This window comes from Salmo salar, unplaced genomic scaffold (assembly GCF_905237065.1).
Source record: "Salmo salar unplaced genomic scaffold, Ssal_v3.1, whole genome shotgun sequence".
Lineage (NCBI taxonomy): Eukaryota > Metazoa > Chordata > Actinopteri > Salmoniformes > Salmonidae > Salmo > Salmo salar.
In genome coordinates, this window is record NW_025550938.1 from 25,001 (window position 1) to 42,500 (window position 17,500).

At 52.3% G+C, this 17,500-nt stretch overlaps 4 non-coding genes and 4 pseudogenes across 4 annotated transcripts; all 8 read left to right on the forward strand.

Annotated features, from left to right (window-relative positions):
- The first annotated feature begins 1,248 nt into the window (after positions 1 to 1,248).
- On the forward strand, positions 1,249 to 1,420 carry LOC123740383 (uncharacterized; annotated as a pseudogene).
- Positions 1,421 to 1,963: 543 nt separating this feature from the next.
- LOC123740588 (U5 spliceosomal RNA) lies at positions 1,964 to 2,079 on the forward strand. Its single transcript, XR_006768466.1, has one exon. It is a non-coding gene; the product is annotated as a U5 spliceosomal RNA (small nuclear RNA).
- A 2,615-nt stretch (positions 2,080 to 4,694) lies between these two features.
- Positions 4,695 to 4,867, forward strand: LOC123740334 (uncharacterized; annotated as a pseudogene).
- Positions 4,868 to 5,416: 549 nt separating this feature from the next.
- On the forward strand, positions 5,417 to 5,533 carry LOC123740434 (U5 spliceosomal RNA). Its single transcript, XR_006768326.1, has one exon. It is a non-coding gene; the product is annotated as a U5 spliceosomal RNA (small nuclear RNA).
- Positions 5,534 to 8,147: 2,614 nt separating this feature from the next.
- LOC123740392 (uncharacterized) lies at positions 8,148 to 8,317 on the forward strand (annotated as a pseudogene).
- A 540-nt stretch (positions 8,318 to 8,857) lies between these two features.
- LOC123740437 (U5 spliceosomal RNA) lies at positions 8,858 to 8,974 on the forward strand. The gene has a single exon (XR_006768328.1). It is a non-coding gene; the product is annotated as a U5 spliceosomal RNA (small nuclear RNA).
- Positions 8,975 to 11,337: 2,363 nt separating this feature from the next.
- LOC123740346 (uncharacterized) lies at positions 11,338 to 11,511 on the forward strand (annotated as a pseudogene).
- Positions 11,512 to 12,069: 558 nt separating this feature from the next.
- On the forward strand, positions 12,070 to 12,186 carry LOC123740438 (U5 spliceosomal RNA). The gene has a single exon (XR_006768329.1). It is a non-coding gene; the product is annotated as a U5 spliceosomal RNA (small nuclear RNA).
- Positions 12,187 to 17,500: the final 5,314 nt, after the last annotated feature.

A 17,500-nucleotide genomic window follows, 5' to 3' on the forward strand; every position in this document is an offset into this window, starting at 1 on the left:
GGACACACGGGTGGAAGAGGAGGAGCAAACGGAAGCGGGAGGAGAAAAAGAAAAAGAAGACAACAGCATAGTGGAAACGGAAGGGCAGGAGGCTGAAGGAGAGCAGGAGGAGGAAGGAGACAGGAGAGTGAAGGGGCCAGAGAAGACGGCTGTGGAGAGGAAGGAGACGGAGAAGGCAACAGAGAGGGAGGAGACTGGGAAGACGGCGGTGGAGAAGAAAGAGACAGAAAGGAAGGAGACAGGGAAGACGGCGGTGGAGAAGAAAGAGACAGAAAGGGAGGAGACAGGGAAGAAGGTGGTGGAGAAGAAAGAGACAGAAAGGAAGGAGACAGGGAAGAAGGTGGTGGAGAAGGAAAAGACAGAAAGGAAGGAGATAGGGAAGAAGGTGGTGGAGAAGAAAGAGACAGAAAAGAAGGAGACAGGGAAGAAGGTGGTGGAGAAGAAAGAGACAGAAAGGAAGGAGACAGGGAAGAAGGTGGTGGAGAAGAAAGAGACAGAAAGGAAGGAGACAGGGAAGAAGGTGGTGGAGAAGGAAAAGACAGAAAGGGAGGAGACAGAGAAGGTAGTTGTGGCGGGACCAGTAGGAGAAGGAGTGAAGGAGTGGGGGGACAGTAAAGAGGTGAAATCACGGGTGGAGGTGGAGAAGGAGGCAAGCTATGAAAACTTTTTGCCTTTTACTCCACCATACAAGAGGTCGAAAAGAGGGGAGCGCTCAAGGAGGATGGGTGGTAAAAGAGGGAGGGGGGGCAGATCAGGGTGGAGGGGAGGGGGAGGTTGCAGGGCCCTCTTGGGTTCCCTCTTCCTTCACCTTTACACCCCTGTCTGAGCTTGACCTTACAGGCATGGCCCAGGATTGGGCGATGGAGGGAGGCTTAAGCTCCCTGTTTGGGCTCGTGGGGTCCCCGGGCCGGAGTCAGGAGGAGGGCAGGGTGGTAGACCTAAGTGTGGGGTACGGGACGCAGGGTGAGCGTGTGTCGGGCGCTGTTACCGCATCCAGGGGAGAGGGGATGGCGGCCGACGGGGAGCGTCAGGAGTGGAGAAGGCGTCCCCGTCGGTCGGGATGGGGTGAGTTTTTCTTTGATTTTTTGGTGTAGGTTTTGGTTTGTAGATGGGAAGGGGAGGGAAAATGCTCCCATGACTTTTGGTTTTTGGGTTTGGTTATTATTGAATAGTTTTGAAATGTTTAATGGAATTTGTGTTTGAATTGATTGATTGTATAAGATTTTTGTTGGGTTTTGAACGTAATAAATATATTTTATAAAAAAAAATCTGTTCTTATCAGTTTAATATCTGATACGTCCCCATCGGGGGACTACATATTAAATGGATTTTTCGAACAGGGAGTCGGAAATGGGGCTTGCTCCGTCCGCTCCACGCATCGACCCGGTATTGCAGTACCTCCGGGAACGGTGCAACACTTTTCTCCCATTGTCAAGGAAAAGAAATACACCAAGCTATGTAAAACAGCTAGCAGAAGAAGAGAAGGAATGAAAAAGAAGAATCATCCAAACTGAAACAAGTGCGAAGCCCCTTCATGGGGGTCCCCGTTTTCCCGCCATTTTACTTAAAAAAAAAAAAAAAAAAAAAAATAACATTGGCCAGGAGAGTGTGTGTGTGTGTGTGTGTGTGTGTGTGTGTGTGTGTGTGTGTGTGTGTGTGTGTGTGTGTGTGTGTGTGTTTTTGAGCCCCCAAAAAATACAATCACTTCACCAGGATTGTGTGTGTGTGTGTGTTTTGAGCCCCCCAAAAATACAATCACTTCACCAGGATTGTCTATCTATCTATCTATCTGTCTGTCTGTCTGTCTGTCTGTCTGTCTGTCTGTCTGTCTGTCTGTCTGTCTGTCTGTGACTTTTTACCCACAGCCCTCGAAAACTTGGAAGAGTGGGTTCGGGGACCACCCGCGGGGACCCGGCCTAGAGTGCACCGTGTGTGTCTCGGGCCCCGACCTCTGACTTCCATACGACTCTGGTTTCTCTTCATTACGCACAAGCCTTTCGCCTTTTACTAAAGACTTCCGTGGAGAGGAACACTTACGAGTTCAACGTATTTTGGAAGGGCTTTGCTTCTGGCAGAGCCCGGTATCTTGTTTCAAGAGAAATTGACAGAGATGACGCCGAGACTTTTTGCTCAGGCGTTTGACTTGAAGCCGGCTGACCGACCGGCGTATTTTTCCACTCAAAGTAGTCGCTCGGGCAATTGAGTTCAAGCCCGACGATGACTGGTGTATTTGCCGGGCATTGAACAAATAGTCGCACTAGGATTAAAGAGCTAGTGACCTAACGACGCATTAGCGACTTTTAAAAAAAAACACACCCGCCTGTCACCAGGGAAGCGTTGGGTGAGGAGGAGCCAACTTTTGCCAAACCGATGAGGTCTGCCGAGGCCCCGGGGACCGGCGGGTGCAGGGGTCAATTTGTGGGTTATCGCTTCTCGGCCTTTTGGCTCAGATCAAGCTTGGTACCGAGGTGCCCCAAAGCCCGCTGAGCCAAAAGGTCGAAGGAAGGCAGGAGGGAGGAAAGTTTGTTGTTTTGGTATTTGGATTCACGGTTGGTTTATTTTGCCGCTCTTTTTCAGTTTTTCTTTTTGGAAGAAAGCGGAGGCGAGTGCGCCAATTTTCTTTGCGGAGATGGCGCAGGCTTCTACATGGAGGCCAGTCCCTAGGATGGGGCTGGCGAATACGGTGCGGTTTGCCTGGAAGGATAAGGCGACGGAGCCAATTGGCAGAGATGAGTTTGGGAGGACCATTTTGATTGAGATCCTTGGACTGACGGTGGAGGATGTGTTCTGCCTCCAAGACAACCCTTTGGAGGGGGCATACGATGTGGCGCTACACACTGAAGTGAAGCACGATGACGTTCTCAGAAGGGCGAGAGAAGTGCAAGCAGAGAGGCCGGTGTCTCATTACTTGGTGACCAGCTTGGCGAAGAGTAATTTCAGGGTTGTGAATGTGAACATTTACAACCCTTACGTGAAGGACGAGGAGGTGAGGGCCTTTCTGGGGAGATACATGGATAGTGTCTCCTCAGGAAGGCACCTCAAGGATTCTTTGGGTTTTTGGACCGGGAGGAGGGGTTTCCAGGCCCTCCTAAGAGAGGACCCAAAAGGATTGGGTGGATACCTCCATCCTCCGGCGATGTTCTCCCTGGGGGCTGACAGGGGACGTTGCATTATGCCCGTCAGCCTCCGTACTGCAGGCGTTGTATGGCCTACGGCCACGTCCTCGCCTCGTGCAGCATAAAGAAGTGCAGGTATTGTGGATCTGCAGAGCACGAGGCGAGGGACTGTGACGCGCCGAAGGCATGTCACAGGTGTGGCATGCTGACGCACCTGTGGCGTGAATGCCCGGCGCGTCAAGGGTCATACGCGTCTGCAGCTGGGGGGAACGAGAGCCGGGGATGGGGGTAGAAGGAGGGACCAAGAACTGAGTACTGGAACAGAGGGAGCGGACACACGGGTGGAAGAGGAGGAGCAAACGGAAGCGGGAGGAGAAAAAGAAAAAGAAGACAACAGCATAGTGGAAACGGAAGGGCAGGAGGCTGAAGGAGAGCAGGAGGAGGAAGGAGACAGGAGAGTGAAGGGGCCAGAGAAGACGGCTGTGGAGAGGAAGGAGACGGAGAAGGCAACAGAGAGGGAGGAGACTGGGAAGACGGCGGTGGAGAAGAAAGAGACAGAAAGGAAGGAGACAGGGAAGACGGCGGTGGAGAAGAAAGAGACAGAAAGGGAGGAGACAGGGAAGAAGGTGGTGGAGAAGAAAGAGACAGAAAGGAAGGAGACAGGGAAGAAGGTGGTGGAGAAGGAAAAGACAGAAAGGAAGGAGATAGGGAAGAAGGTGGTGGAGAAGAAAGAGACAGAAAAGAAGGAGACAGGGAAGAAGGTGGTGGAGAAGAAAGAGACAGAAAGGAAGGAGACAGGGAAGAAGGTGGTGGAGAAGAAAGAGACAGAAAGGAAGGAGACAGGGAAGAAGGTGGTGGAGAAGGAAAAGACAGAAAGGGAGGAGACAGAGAAGGTAGTTGTGGCGGGACCAGTAGGAGAAGGAGTGAAGGAGTGGGGGGACAGTAAAGAGGTGAAATCACGGGTGGAGGTGGAGAAGGAGGCAAGCTATGAAAACTTTTTGCCTTTTACTCCACCATACAAGAGGTCGAAAAGAGGGGAGCGCTCAAGGAGGATGGGTGGTAAAAGAGGGAGGGGGGGCAGATCAGGGTGGAGGGGAGGGGGAGGTTGCAGGGCCCTCTTGGGTTCCCTCTTCCTTCACCTTTACACCCCTGTCTGAGCTTGACCTTACAGGCATGGCCCAGGATTGGGCGATGGAGGGAGGCTTAAGCTCCCTGTTTGGGCTCGTGGGGTCCCCGGGCCGGAGTCAGGAGGAGGGCAGGGTGGTAGACCTAAGTGTGGGGTACGGGACGCAGGGTGAGCGTGTGTCGGGCGCTGTTACCGCATCCAGGGGAGAGGGATGGCGGCCGACGGGGGAGCGTCAGGAGTGGAGAAGGCGTCCCCGTCGGTCGGGATGGGGTGAGTTTTTCTTTGATTTTTGGTGTAGGTTTTGGTTTGTAGATGGGAAGGGGAGGGAAAATGCTCCCATGACTTTTGGTTTTTGGGTTTGGTTATTATTGAATAGTTTTGAAATGTTTAATGGAATTTGTGTTTGAATTGATTGATTGTATAAGATTTTTGTTGGGTTTTGAACGTAATAAATATATTTTATAAAAAAAAATCTGTTCTTATCAGTTTAATATCTGATACGTCCCCCATCGGGGGACTACATATTAAATGGATTTTTCGAACAGGGAGTCGGAAATGGGGCTTGCTCCGTCCGCTCCACGCATCGACCCGGTATTGCAGTACCTCCGGGAACGGTGCAACACTTTTCTCCCATTGTCAAGGAAAAAGAAATACACCAAGCTATGTAAAACAGCTAGCAGAAGAAGAGAAGGAATGAAAAAGAAGAATCATCCAAACTGAAACAAGTGCGAAGCCCCCTTCATGGGGGTCCCCGTTTTCCCGCCATTTTACTTAAAAAAAAAAAAAAAAAAAAAAAATAACATTGGCCAGGAGAGTGTGTGTGTGTGTGTGTGTGTGTGTGTGTGTGTGTGTGTGTGTGTGTGTGTGTGTGTGTGTGTGTGTGTTTTTGAGCCCCCCCCCAAAAAAATACAATCACTTCACCAGGATTGTGTGTGTGTGTGTGTTTTTGAGCCCCCCCCCAAAAATACAATCACTTCACCAGGATTGTCTATCTATCTATCTATCTGTCTGTCTGTCTGTCTGTCTGTCTGTCTGTCTGTCTGTCTGTCTGTCTGTCTGTGACTTTTTACCCACAGCCCTCGAAAACTTGGAAGAGTGGGTTCGGGGACCACCCGCGGGGACCCGGCCTAGAGTGCACCGTGTGTGTCTCGGGCCCCGACCTCTGACTTCCATACGACTCTGGTTTCTCTTCATTACGCACAAGCCTTTCGCCTTTTACTAAAGACTTCCGTGGAGAGGAACACTTACGAGTTCAACGTATTTTTGGAAGGGCTTTGCTTCTGGCAGAGCCCGGTATCTTGTTTCAAGAGAAATTGACAGAGATGACGCCGAGACTTTTTGCTCAGGCGTTTGACTTGAAGCCGGCTGACCGACCGGCGTATTTTTTCCACTCAAAGTAGTCGCTCGGGCAATTGAGTTCAAGCCCGACGATGACTGGTGTATTTGCCGGGCATTGAACAAATAGTCGCACTAGGATTAAAGAGCTAGTGACCTAACGACGCATTAGCGACTTTTAAAAAAAAACACACCCGCCTGTCACCAGGGAAGCGTTGGGTGAGGAGGAGCCAACTTTTGCCAAACCGATGAGGTCTGCCGAGGCCCCGGGCCCGGCGGGTGCAGGGGTCAATTTGTGGGTTATCGCTTCTCGGCCTTTTGGCTCAGATCAAGCTTGGTACCGAGGTGCCCCAAAGCCCGCTGAGCCAAAAGGTCGAAGGAAGGCAGGAGGGAGGAAAGTTTGTTGTTTTGGTATTTGGATTCACGGTTGGTTTATTTTGCCGCTCTTTTTCAGTTTTTCTTTTTGGAAGAAAGCGGAGGCGAAGTGCGCCAATTTTCTTTGCGGAGATGGCGCAGGCTTCTACATGGAGGCCAGTCCCTAGGATGGGGCTGGCGAATACGGTGCGGTTTGCCTGGAAGGATAAGGCGACGGAGCCAATTGGCAGAGATGAGTTTGGGAGGACCATTTTGATTGAGATCCTTGGACTGACGGTGGAGGATGTGTTCTGCCTCCAAGACAACCCTTTGGAGGGGGGCATACGATGTGGCGCTACACACTGAAGTGAAGCACGATGACGTTCTCAGAAGGGCGAGAGAAGTGCAAGCAGAGAGGCCGGTGTCTCATTACTTGGTGACCAGCTTGGCGAAGAGTAATTTCAGGGTTGTGAATGTGAACATTTACAACCCTTACGTGAAGGACGAGGAGGTGAGGGCCTTTCTGGGGAGATACATGGATAGTGTCTCCTCAGGAAGGCACCTCAAGGATTCTTTGGGTTTTTGGACCGGGAGGAGGGGTTTCCAGGCCCTCCTAAGAGAGGACCCAAAAGGATTGGGTGGATACCTCCATCCTCCGGCGATGTTCTCCCTGGGGGCTGACAGGGGACGTTGCATTATGCCCGTCAGCCTCCGTACTGCAGGCGTTGTATGGCCTACGGCCACGTCCTCGCCTCGTGCAGCATAAAGAAGTGCAGGTATTGTGGATCTGCAGAGCACGAGGCGAGGGACTGTGACGCGCCGAAGGCATGTCACAGGTGTGGCATGCTGACGCACCTGTGGCGTGAATGCCCGGCGCGTCAAGGGTCATACGCGTCTGCAGCTGGGGGAACGAGAGCCGGGGATGGGGGTAGAAGGAGGGACCAAGAACTGAGTACTGGAACAGAGGGAGCGGACACACGGGTGGAAGAGGAGGAGCAAACGGAAGCGGGAGGAGAAAAAGAAAAAGAAGACAACAGCATAGTGGAAACGGAAGGGCAGGAGGCTGAAGGAGAGCAGGAGGAGGAAGGAGACAGGAGAGTGAAGGGGCCAGAGAAGACGGCTGTGGAGAGGAAGGAGACGGAGAAGGCAACAGAGAGGGAGGAGACTGGGAAGACGGCGGTGGAGAAGAAAGAGACAGAAAGGAAGGAGACAGGGAAGACGGCGGTGGAGAAGAAAGAGACAGAAAGGGAGGAGACAGGGAAGAAGGTGGTGGAGAAGAAAGAGACAGAAAGGAAGGAGACAGGGAAGAAGGTGGTGGAGAAGGAAAAGACAGAAAGGAAGGAGATAGGGAAGAAGGTGGTGGAGAAGAAAGAGACAGAAAAGAAGGAGACAGGGAAGAAGGTGGTGGAGAAGAAAGAGACAGAAAGGAAGGAGACAGGGAAGAAGGTGGTGGAGAAGAAAGAGACAGAAAGGAAGGAGACAGGGAAGAAGGTGGTGGAGAAGGAAAAGACAGAAAGGGAGGAGACAGAGAAGGTAGTTGTGGCGGGACCAGTAGGAGAAGGAGTGAAGGAGTGGGGGGACAGTAAAGAGGTGAAATCACGGGTGGAGGTGGAGAAGGAGGCAAGCTATGAAAACTTTTTGCCTTTTACTCCACCATACAAGAGGTCGAAAAGAGGGGAGCGCTCAAGGAGGATGGGTGGTAAAAGAGGGAGGGGGGCAGATCAGGGTGGAGGGGAGGGGAGGTTGCAGGGCCCTCTTGGGTTCCCTCTTCCTTCACCTTTACACCCCTGTCTGAGCTTGACCTTACAGGCATGGCCCAGGATTGGGCGATGGAGGGAGGCTTAAGCTCCCTGTTTGGGCTCGTGGGGTCCCCGGGCCGGAGTCAGGAGGAGGGCAGGGTGGTAGACCTAAGTGTGGGGTACGGGACGCAGGGTGAGCGTGTGTCGGGCGCTGTTACCGCATCCAGGGGAGAGGGGATGGCGGCCGACGGGGGAGCGTCAGGAGTGGAGAAGGCGTCCCCGTCGGTCGGGATGGGGTGAGTTTTTCTTTGATTTTTTGGTGTAGGTTTTGGTTTGTAGATGGGAAGGGGAGGGAAAATGCTCCCATGACTTTTGGTTTTGGGTTTGGTTATTATTGAATAGTTTTGAAATGTTTAATGGAATTTGTGTTTGAATTGATTGATTGTATAAGATTTTGTTGGGTTTTGAACGTAATAAATATATTTTATAAAAAAATCTGTTCTTATCAGTTTAATATCTGATACGTCCCCATCGGGGGACTACATATTAAATGGATTTTTCGAACAGGGAGTCGGAAATGGGGCTTGCTCCGTCCGCTCCACGCATCGACCCGGTATTGCAGTACCTCCGGGAACGGTGCAACACTTTTCTCCCATTGTCAAGGAAAAAGAAATACACCAAGCTATGTAAAACAGCTAGCAGAAGAAGAGAAGGAATGAAAAAGAAGAATCATCCAAACTGAAACAAGTGCGAAGCCCCCTTCATGGGGGTCCCCGTTTTCCCGCCATTTTACTTAAAAAAAAAAAAAAAAAAAAAAATAACATTGGCCAGGAGAGTGTGTGTGTGTGTGTGTGTGTGTGTGTGTGTGTGTGTGTGTGTGTGTGTGTGTGTGTGTGTGTGTGTGTTTTGAGCCCCCCAAAAAAATACAATCACTTCACCAGGATTGTGTGTGTGTGTGTGTTTTGAGCCCCCCAAAAATACAATCACTTCACCAGGATTGTCTATCTATCTATCTATCTGTCTGTCTGTCTGTCTGTCTGTCTGTCTGTCTGTCTGTCTGTCTGTCTGTCTGTGACTTTTTACCCACAGCCCTCGAAAACTTGGAAGAGTGGGTTCGGGGACCACCCGCGGGGACCCGGCCTAGAGTGCACCGTGTGTGTCTCGGGCCCCGACCTCTGACTTCCATACGACTCTGGTTTCTCTTCATTACGCACAAGCCTTTCGCCTTTTACTAAAGACTTCCGTGGAGAGGAACACTTACGAGTTCAACGTATTTTTGGAAGGGCTTTGCTTCTGGCAGAGCCCGGTATCTTGTTTCAAGAGAAATTGACAGAGATGACGCCGAGACTTTTTGCTCAGGCGTTTGACTTGAAGCCGGCTGACCGACCGGCGTATTTTTTTCCACTCAAAGTAGTCGCTCGGGCAATTGAGTTCAAGCCCGACGATGACTGGTGTATTTGCCGGGCATTGAACAAATAGTCGCACTAGGATTAAAGAGCTAGTGACCTAACGACGCATTAGCGACTTTTAAAAAAAAAACACACCCGCCTGTCACCAGGGAAGCGTTGGGTGAGGAGGAGCCAACTTTTGCCAAACCGATGAGGTCTGCCGAGGCCCCCGGGCACCGGCGGGTGCAGGGGTCAATTTGTGGGTTATCGCTTCTCGGCCTTTTGGCTCAGATCAAGCTTGGTACCGAGGTGCCCCAAAGCCCGCTGAGCCAAAAGGTCGAAGGAAGGCAGGAGGGAGGAAAGTTTGTTGTTTTTGGTTTTTTGAGAAACGGTTGGTGTATTTTGCCGCTCTTTTCAGTTTTTACTTTTTTGGAGGAAAAGCAGGAGCGGAGGAGAGTGCGCCAAGCTCCTTGCGGAGATGGCGCAAAATACTACAGGGAGGCCAGTCCCTAGGATGGGGCTGGCGAATACGGTGCGCTTTTCCTGGAGGGATAAGGCGATGGATCCACTGGACAGAGACGCTTTTGGGAGGACTATCCTGATCGGTATCCTTGGGCTGAAGGTGGAGGAAGTGTTCTGCCTACAAGAAAACCCATTAGAGGGTGCATATGATGTGGCATTGCATACGGAGAAAAAGCACGACGAGATTCTCAGAAAGGTGAGAGAAGTGGAAAAGGAGAAGCCGATGTCCCATTACGTGGTGACTAGCTTGGCGAGGAGCAATTTCCGAGTGGTTAACGTGAACATTTACAACCCTTACGTTAAGGACGAGGAGGTGAGGGCCTTTCTGGGGAGATACATGGATGGTGTCTCCTCAGGAAGGCACCTCAAAGATTCCCTGGGCTTTTGGACCGGGAGGAGGGGTTTCAGGCCCTCCTAAGAGAGGACCCAAATGGATTGGGTGGATACCTCCATCCTCCGGCGATGTTCTCCCTGGGGGCTGACCGGGGGACGTTGCATTATGCCCGTCAGCCTCCGTTCTGCAGGCGTTGTATGGCCTATGGTCATATCCTCGCCTCGTGCAGCACAAAGAAGTGTAGGTATTGTGGATCTACGGAGCACGAGGCGAGGGACTGTGACGCGCCGAAGGCATGTCACGGGTGTGGCATGCTGACGCACCTGTGGCGTGAATGCCCGGCGCGTCAGAGGTCATACGCGGTCTGCAGCAGGGGGGAGCGAGAGCGGAGGATGGGGAAGAAGAGGAGAGGAACAAGAGGAAAGAAAAGGCACGGAGGAAAAGGACACAGTGCGGGAGGAGAAGGAAAGAGCGGCAGCGGGAGAAGAGAGAAAGAAAGAAATGGACTTGGTGGAACCAGAAGGACGGAAGGCTGAAGGAGAGGAGGAGCAGGAGGAGGAAAGAGACAGGAGGGTGGAGGGGCTGGAGAAGACGGTGGTGGAGAAGAAGGGGACGGAGAAGGCAATAGAGAGGGAGGAGACAGGGAAGACGGCGGTGGAAGAGAAAGAGAGAGAAAGAGAGGAGACAGAGAAGGCAGTGGTGGCGGGACCAGAAGGAGAGGGAGTAAAGGAGTGGGGGGACAGTAAAGAGGTAAGATCACGAGTAGAGGAGCTGAGGGAGATGGTAGGGGGGCTGACGGACACGGTGAATGACGCGGTGGGGGGGCTGACGGACGCAGATAGGGATGTTCCCTGGCTGCGCCTCCACCGATAAAAAGACCTAAAAAGTGGGAGCGTAAGGACAGCAGGAGGAGGAAGGCTGGTAAGGGGGGTAGGGCAGGGGGGAGAGGATGCGGGGCCCTCATGGGCTCCCTCCTCTTCATGCTCTTTACACCCCTGGCTGAGCTGGACCTTCCAGGCATTGCCCAGGGTTGGGGGACGGAGGAAGGTGGTAATTTTTGTTTGAGGGCATGGGGTGCTCGGGCCAGAGTCAGGAGGAGGGCGGGGTGATAGATTTAAGTGGGGGCACAAGACAGAGTGTTCGCTTGTGCCGGGCACTGATTCTGTATCCAGGGGAGAGGGATGGTGGCCGACGGAGGAGCGTCAGGAGTGGAGGAGGCGTCCCCGTCGGTCGGGAGGATGGGGTGAGTTTATTTGGATTTTTTGTTGTTAGTATGGGTTTGGTTTGTAGGTGAGAAGGGGAGGGAAGATGTTTTCCTGGGTCTTTGTTTAAGGGTTTTTGGTTTGTGTAATTATTATAAATGCCTAGTTATGATTTTGATTGGAATATATGGTTTTGTATTGAACGGCATAGAAAGTAATAAATATATTTTGTAAAAAAAAAATCTGTTCTTATCAGTTTAATATCTGATACGTCCCCCATCGGGGGACTACATATTAAATGGATTTTTCGAACAGGGAGTCGGAAATGGGGCTTGCTCCGTCCGCTCCACGCATCGACCCGGTATTGCAGTACCTCCGGGAACGGTGCAACACTTTTCTCCCATTGTCAAGGAAAAAGAAATACACCAAGCTATGTAAAACAGCTAGCAGAAGAAGAGAAGGAATGAAAAAAGAAGAATCATCCAAACTGAAACAAGTGCGAAGCCCCCTTCATGGGGGTCCCCGTTTTCCCGCCATTTTACTTAAAAAAAAAAAAAAAAAAAAAAATAACAGTGGCCAGGAGAGTGTGTGTGTGTGTGTGTGTGTGTGTGTGTGTGTGTGTGTGTGTGTGTGTGTGTGTGTGTGTGTGTGTGTGTTTTTGAGCCCCCCCCAAAAAATACAATCACTTCACCAGGATTGTGTGTGTGTGTGTGTTTTGAGCCCCCCCAAAAATACAATCACTTCACCAGGATTGTCTATCTATCTATCTATCTGTCTGTCTGTCTGTCTGTCTGTCTGTCTGTCTGTCTGTCTGTCTGTCTGTCTGTCTGTCTGTCTGTGACTTTTTACCCACAGCCCTCGAAAACTTGGAAGAGTGGGTTCGGGGACCACCCGCGGGGACCCGGCCTAGAGTGCACCGTGTGTGTCTCGGGCCCCGACCTCTGACTTCCATACGACTCTGGTTTCTCTTCATTACGCACAAGCCTTTCGCCTTTTACTAAAGACTTCCGTGGAGAGGAACACTTACGAGTTCAACGTATTTTTGGAAGGGCTTTGCTTCTGGCAGAGCCCGGTATCTTGTTTCAAGAGAAATTGACAGAGATGACGCCGAGACTTTTGCTCAGGCGTTTGACTTGAAGCCGGCTGACCGACCGGCGTATTTTTTCCACTCAAAGTAGTCGCTCGGGCAATTGAGTTCAAGCCCGACGATGACTGGTGTATTTGCCGGGCATTGAACAAATAGTCGCACTAGGATTAAAGAGCTAGTGACCTAACGACGCATTAGCGACTTTTAAAAAAAAACACACCCGCCTGTCACCAGGGAAGCGTTGGGTGAGGAGGAGCCAACTTTTGCCAAACCGATGAGGTCTGCCGAGGCCCCGGGCCCGGCGGGTGCAGGGGTCAATTTGTGGGTTATCGCTTCGGCCTTTTGGCTCAGATCAAGCTTGGTACCGAGGTGCCCCAAAGCCCGCTGAGCCAAAAGGTCGAAGGAAGGCAGGAGGGAGGAAATTTTGTTTTGTTTACTGGAATCGTTTTTTCAGATATCCTTTATTTTTCATTGGCTTCTTTTAAGAGAGCTTTTTTTATTCTTGAAAGAATGGAGAAAAATATAAAGAACAGGTCGGTACCGGGAGTAGGTTTGGCAAATACGCTAAGATTTGCATGGAAGGAACAGGAGGTGGAAGAATTCGGGAGAGAAACATTTGGAAGAACAATCCTGATGGGATGCCTAAAGATGTCGGTGAAGGATGTCCTCTGCCTCCAGGGCAACCCAATGGAGAGGGCGTATGACGTGACCTGCTATACAGAGGAGAAGCATGATGAAATCATGAAGAGGGTGAGGGCGTTGGAAGGAGAAAGGCCGATGTGCTTTTATGGAGTAACAAGCCTTGCCAGGAATAATTTCAGGGTGGTGACGGTTACAATGTACAATCCGCATGTAAAGGAGGAAGAAGTGAGGGCCTTTCTGGGGAGGTATATGGACAAGGTCTCCTCAGAGAGGCTCCTCAGGGACTCCCTGGGATTTTGGAATGGGAGGAGAGGATTCCAGGCCCTCCTCAGGGAGGACCCAAAGGGACAGGGTGGCTACCTCCATCCCCCTGCGATGTTCTCCCTGGGGGCTGACAGGGGGACGTTGTTTTATGCACGTCAGCCCCCGTTTTGCAGGCGTTGTATGGCCTACGGTCATATCCTCGCCTCGTGCAGCACAAGAAAGTGCCGAATTTGTGGATCGGTGGAGCACGAGGCGAGGACTGCGACGAGCCGAAGGCGTGCCACGGGTGTGGCTCGTCAGCGCACCTGTGGCGGGAGTGCCCGGCCTCGTCGGAGGTCATACGCGTCTGCAGCTGGGGGGGGAGCAGGAGCGGGGGATGGGGGAAGAAGAGGAGGGGAAGGAAAGCCATCTCAGGACCAGGGCACTGGCCCAGAGCGGAAGGTAGCACGGAAAGAAGAGGAGAAAGGAGCGGCAGCAGAAGGAACGGAAGATCGAAAGGAAGGAGAAGGAAGCAAGGGAGTGGAGGAGCGAGAGACTGCAACAATGGAGGGAGAGGTGGTGGAGGGGGTGCCGGTGGCAGGGGCTGTGGAGGGGGAGGAGGAGGGAATGGGGGTGAGGGAGTGGGGGGACAGCATGTCGAGCGCCCTCGTTGAAGAGATGAGAGGAATGGTGGAGGAGTTGGCAGGGAAGGGGGGTGTATCCCCTTTACCTCCAACTCCTAGGAAGAAAGTGAAGAAGAGGGGGTGCTCGACAGGCGGTGAAAGGGAGGGGGGGTGGATGGGGTTGCCAAGCGAGGGATGGGGAGGGAAAAGTTTCTTTGCTGGTTTCCTCAGCCCCTCAACATGTGGTGGAGCGTGACTCCCAGGAAGTGGCTCAGAGCTGGATGTCTGGGGGGGGATCTCAACTCCTCTTTGAGGAGATGGGGTCCCCTACTCTAAACCCGGAAATTTACAGGGAGGAAGAAGTTACGGGTGTTGGTGGGGAACCCAGGATGCAGAGCACTCCAAGGCCTAACACCATACCTGCATCCTGGGTTGGGGAGATGGAGGAGGACGGGGGGGCGTCAGGAGAGCAGAAGACGTCCCCGCCGGAGGAGAAGGAGCAGGGGAGCATCGGGTGAGCCTCCTGTTTTTTTGATTGTTTTGGGGTTTTAATTTTAAAGAAGTAATGGTTTTGTGTTGTGTTTTGTAAAAATAATATCTTATGTTAATTTTGTTTAGTTTAAATGTAAGGGGTTTAAGGGATTATGTTAAAAGGAGGGCGGCTTTTAGTTTTTTAGAGGGGGTTGGTTTTGATGTTTGTTTTTTACAGGAGGTTCACCTGAGGGATGGAGGGGATGTCATCAGGTTTAGGAGGGAGTGGGATAAGGGGGAGTCAGTTTGGGGTATAGGTGGGGTGCATTCTACAGGGGTGGGGATTTTGTTTGGGAATAGGGAGGTGAAGGTGGAGGGCACGTTTGTTGTGATGCAAGGGAGGGTTATGGGGGTGGATGTCACTTTTAGGGATAGTAGGTATAGGTTAGTGGTGGTGTATGGGCCACAGGTGGCGGCAGACAGGAGGGAGATGGTGGACTGTCTGACGCCCCTGTGTGTTACAAATAGGCACTTAGTGATAGGGGGGATTTTAATATAGATTTAGGGTTAGCGGGGGATAGTAGTGCAGGCGCCATCACCGGGCTAATGGCTTGCCATGGTCTGGTTGATGGAGGCCTGCACTCTACTCCGACAATGGCTGGTCCCACATGGCGCAACTCCCGGGGGTTGCGCGGAGGCTCGACTACATTTTCCTATCTAGGTCTTTGGGTCAGTTGTCTGGGCGGCTGTTGCCTGTGTTCTTCTCAGATCACGACGGGGTGCTCCTGCAGGTGGGGTCGCCAGTCTGCCTCTTCGGTAGGGGGGTACTGGAAATTAGATCGGGATGTGCTGGAGGAGCAAGCTTTCGTTGACACCTTTTTGGTTTCTTTCGGGGCTTGAAGGCCTCCGGTCCATGTGCGAGGGGGTGTTAGAGTGGTGGGATTTAGTTAAGGTAAGGATTAGGGCTTTTATAATAGGATATTGTAAGAGGAAAAAAGGGAGGAAAGGAGGGAGGTGGATCGTATCCAAAGGTTGCTCGAACTCGAGTACGAGGCAGGCAACCTCGGCGGGTCGATTGACTGGGAGAGATCCACTGACCTGAAGGCGCAGCTCAGGGAGCTGCAGGAGCGGAAGGCTCGAGCTTTCCTGGAGCGTGCGCATAATGGCTTTCTAGAACATAATGAGACTTGTTCCGCTATGTTCTTTAAGTCGGTTAGGGGCAGACAGAGTAGGAAGATAATGCATGGGGTGAGGAAAGAAGATGATAGCATAGTTAGAAAACCGGAGGAAATGGTCAGGGTGACAACTGATCATTTCCGAGGTTTATTTAAAGAGAGGGTAATAGATGTAGAGCAGGGAAATGTGTTTTTAGAACACTTGTCCCGGCGATTGCCGGAGGACATTAGAGATGTGATGGAGGCTCAGATCTCCCTCGAGGAGGTTGAGAGTGCTCTCAGGAGGATGGGAAAAGGGAAGGTGCCTGGGATGGATGGGTTGCCGGCCGAGTTTTACCTCAAGTTTTGGGGTATACTTGGACCAGTGGTCCTCGAAGTCTTGAAGGCCATCCTTGAGACGGGGGTCCCGGGGGGATCAATGGCTGTCGGTGTGCTGTCACTTCTTTATAAGAAGGGGGAAGCAACTGACCTGGGCAACTGGAGGCCATTGACCATGCTGTGTGTAGACTATAAGCTCTTAGCAAAGGTCTTAGCAGACCGGTTGCGCACAGCCCTTCCCTACGTCGTCCACGAGGATCAGACGTGTGGGGTAGAGGGACGCTCTATTAGGTGGAACCTTCAGTTGATCAGGGACTCCATCGCTTGGGTAGAAGATAGGAGGCTGCCTTTAATGGTAGCAGCGCTTGATCAGGCGAAAGCCTTTGATCGCGTGAATAGATCCTTTCTATTCAGGGTGTTAGGCAGATTAGGATTTGGGGAGAAGTTTATAGGATGGATCCGTACTTTATATGTCGGAGCGGGGTGCCGGGTTAGCGTTAACAGTCACTTAGGTGACGTTTTGACCTCTCGTCTGGGGTCAGGCAGGGATGCCCGCTCTCGGCTCTCCTTTTCGTTCTGTACATGGAGCCTCTGGGGGCTGCCATTAGGGCAGACACAGGGGTGGAGGGCTTGCTGATCCCTGGAAGTGGCGGTCTCCGTGTCAAGTTGACACAGTACGCCGACGACACCTCCTTGCTGCTTTGCAAGGACTCGTGCTTGACAAGGTCCCTTGCCATTATTGGGGACTTCACCCGAGCGTCGGGGCGGTTCTGAACCACGCGAAGTCTTCCGTCAAATTTTTCGGAAGATGGAGTGGTAGGACGGATGTGCCCGGAGGGTTATCTCTCTGTAACGGGGCCCTGAGGGTTCTCGGGGTCCACTTTGAGACCTCCGGCTCAGCGACGCTGAACTGGAACATGGGCATCGCAGTGGTACAGAGGAAGCTAGCAATGTGGAGGGCTAGGTCTTTGTCCTTTTTAGGCAAGGTCCTGGTTCTCAAGGTGGATGTACTGCCATCTCTTTTGTATTTGGCGTACATCTACCCATTGCCGGCTTGTCTGAGGAGGCCTCTAGTGAGGCTAGTGTTTCAGTTCATGTGGGGTGGCAGGTACGAGTGGGTCGCCAGGGCACGCATGATCTGTCCCATCGGGGAGGGAGGTAGGGGGGTACCACATCTCCCCCTCAAGCTGGACGCAATTTTTGTTTCTTTTCTGTTAACGGAGCTTGCTCAGCCGGTACTACACCCGTCCGGTTACCTCCTGCGGGTGTTCTTCTCGTATCAGGCGAGAAGCGTAATGGTGTGGTCTAACACGGGTCCTCGGGCGGAACAGCTGCCGTGGCACTTTGGCCATGCGGCCAAGTGGCTGCGTGCACACCCCGAGGTTGAAGTTGCCCGAGTAGGTTTAGATCACAGGCACCTGTACGAGGAGGTCAGACGGGCAGTAAGTCCGGCACCTGTAGTGGGCATCCCGGCGGCGGTCTGGGAGGGAGTGCAGGCGCGGGGCCTGGACAACAGGCTCAAGGACCTGAATTGGTTGAGTCTCCACAAGTGTTTGCCGGCACGCTCCACCATGTACCGGCATAGCTTGGCGCGATCCCCCACCTGTCCAAGACTTTCTTGTGGCAGGGGAGGAGACTGTGCGCCATGTCTTTTGGGACTGTGCCATTGCCGGAGTAGTATGGGCAAAGGCACGGGTGTTGTTAGGAAGGGTTAGAGGTGATTTTGTATTGACGTGGGCTAGGTTAGAGAGAGGTGTAGGGAGAGCGAGGGGGACGGATAGGGATAGAGTTTCTGCTCTGGCTTCTCATGAGCCTCTTTAAGCGA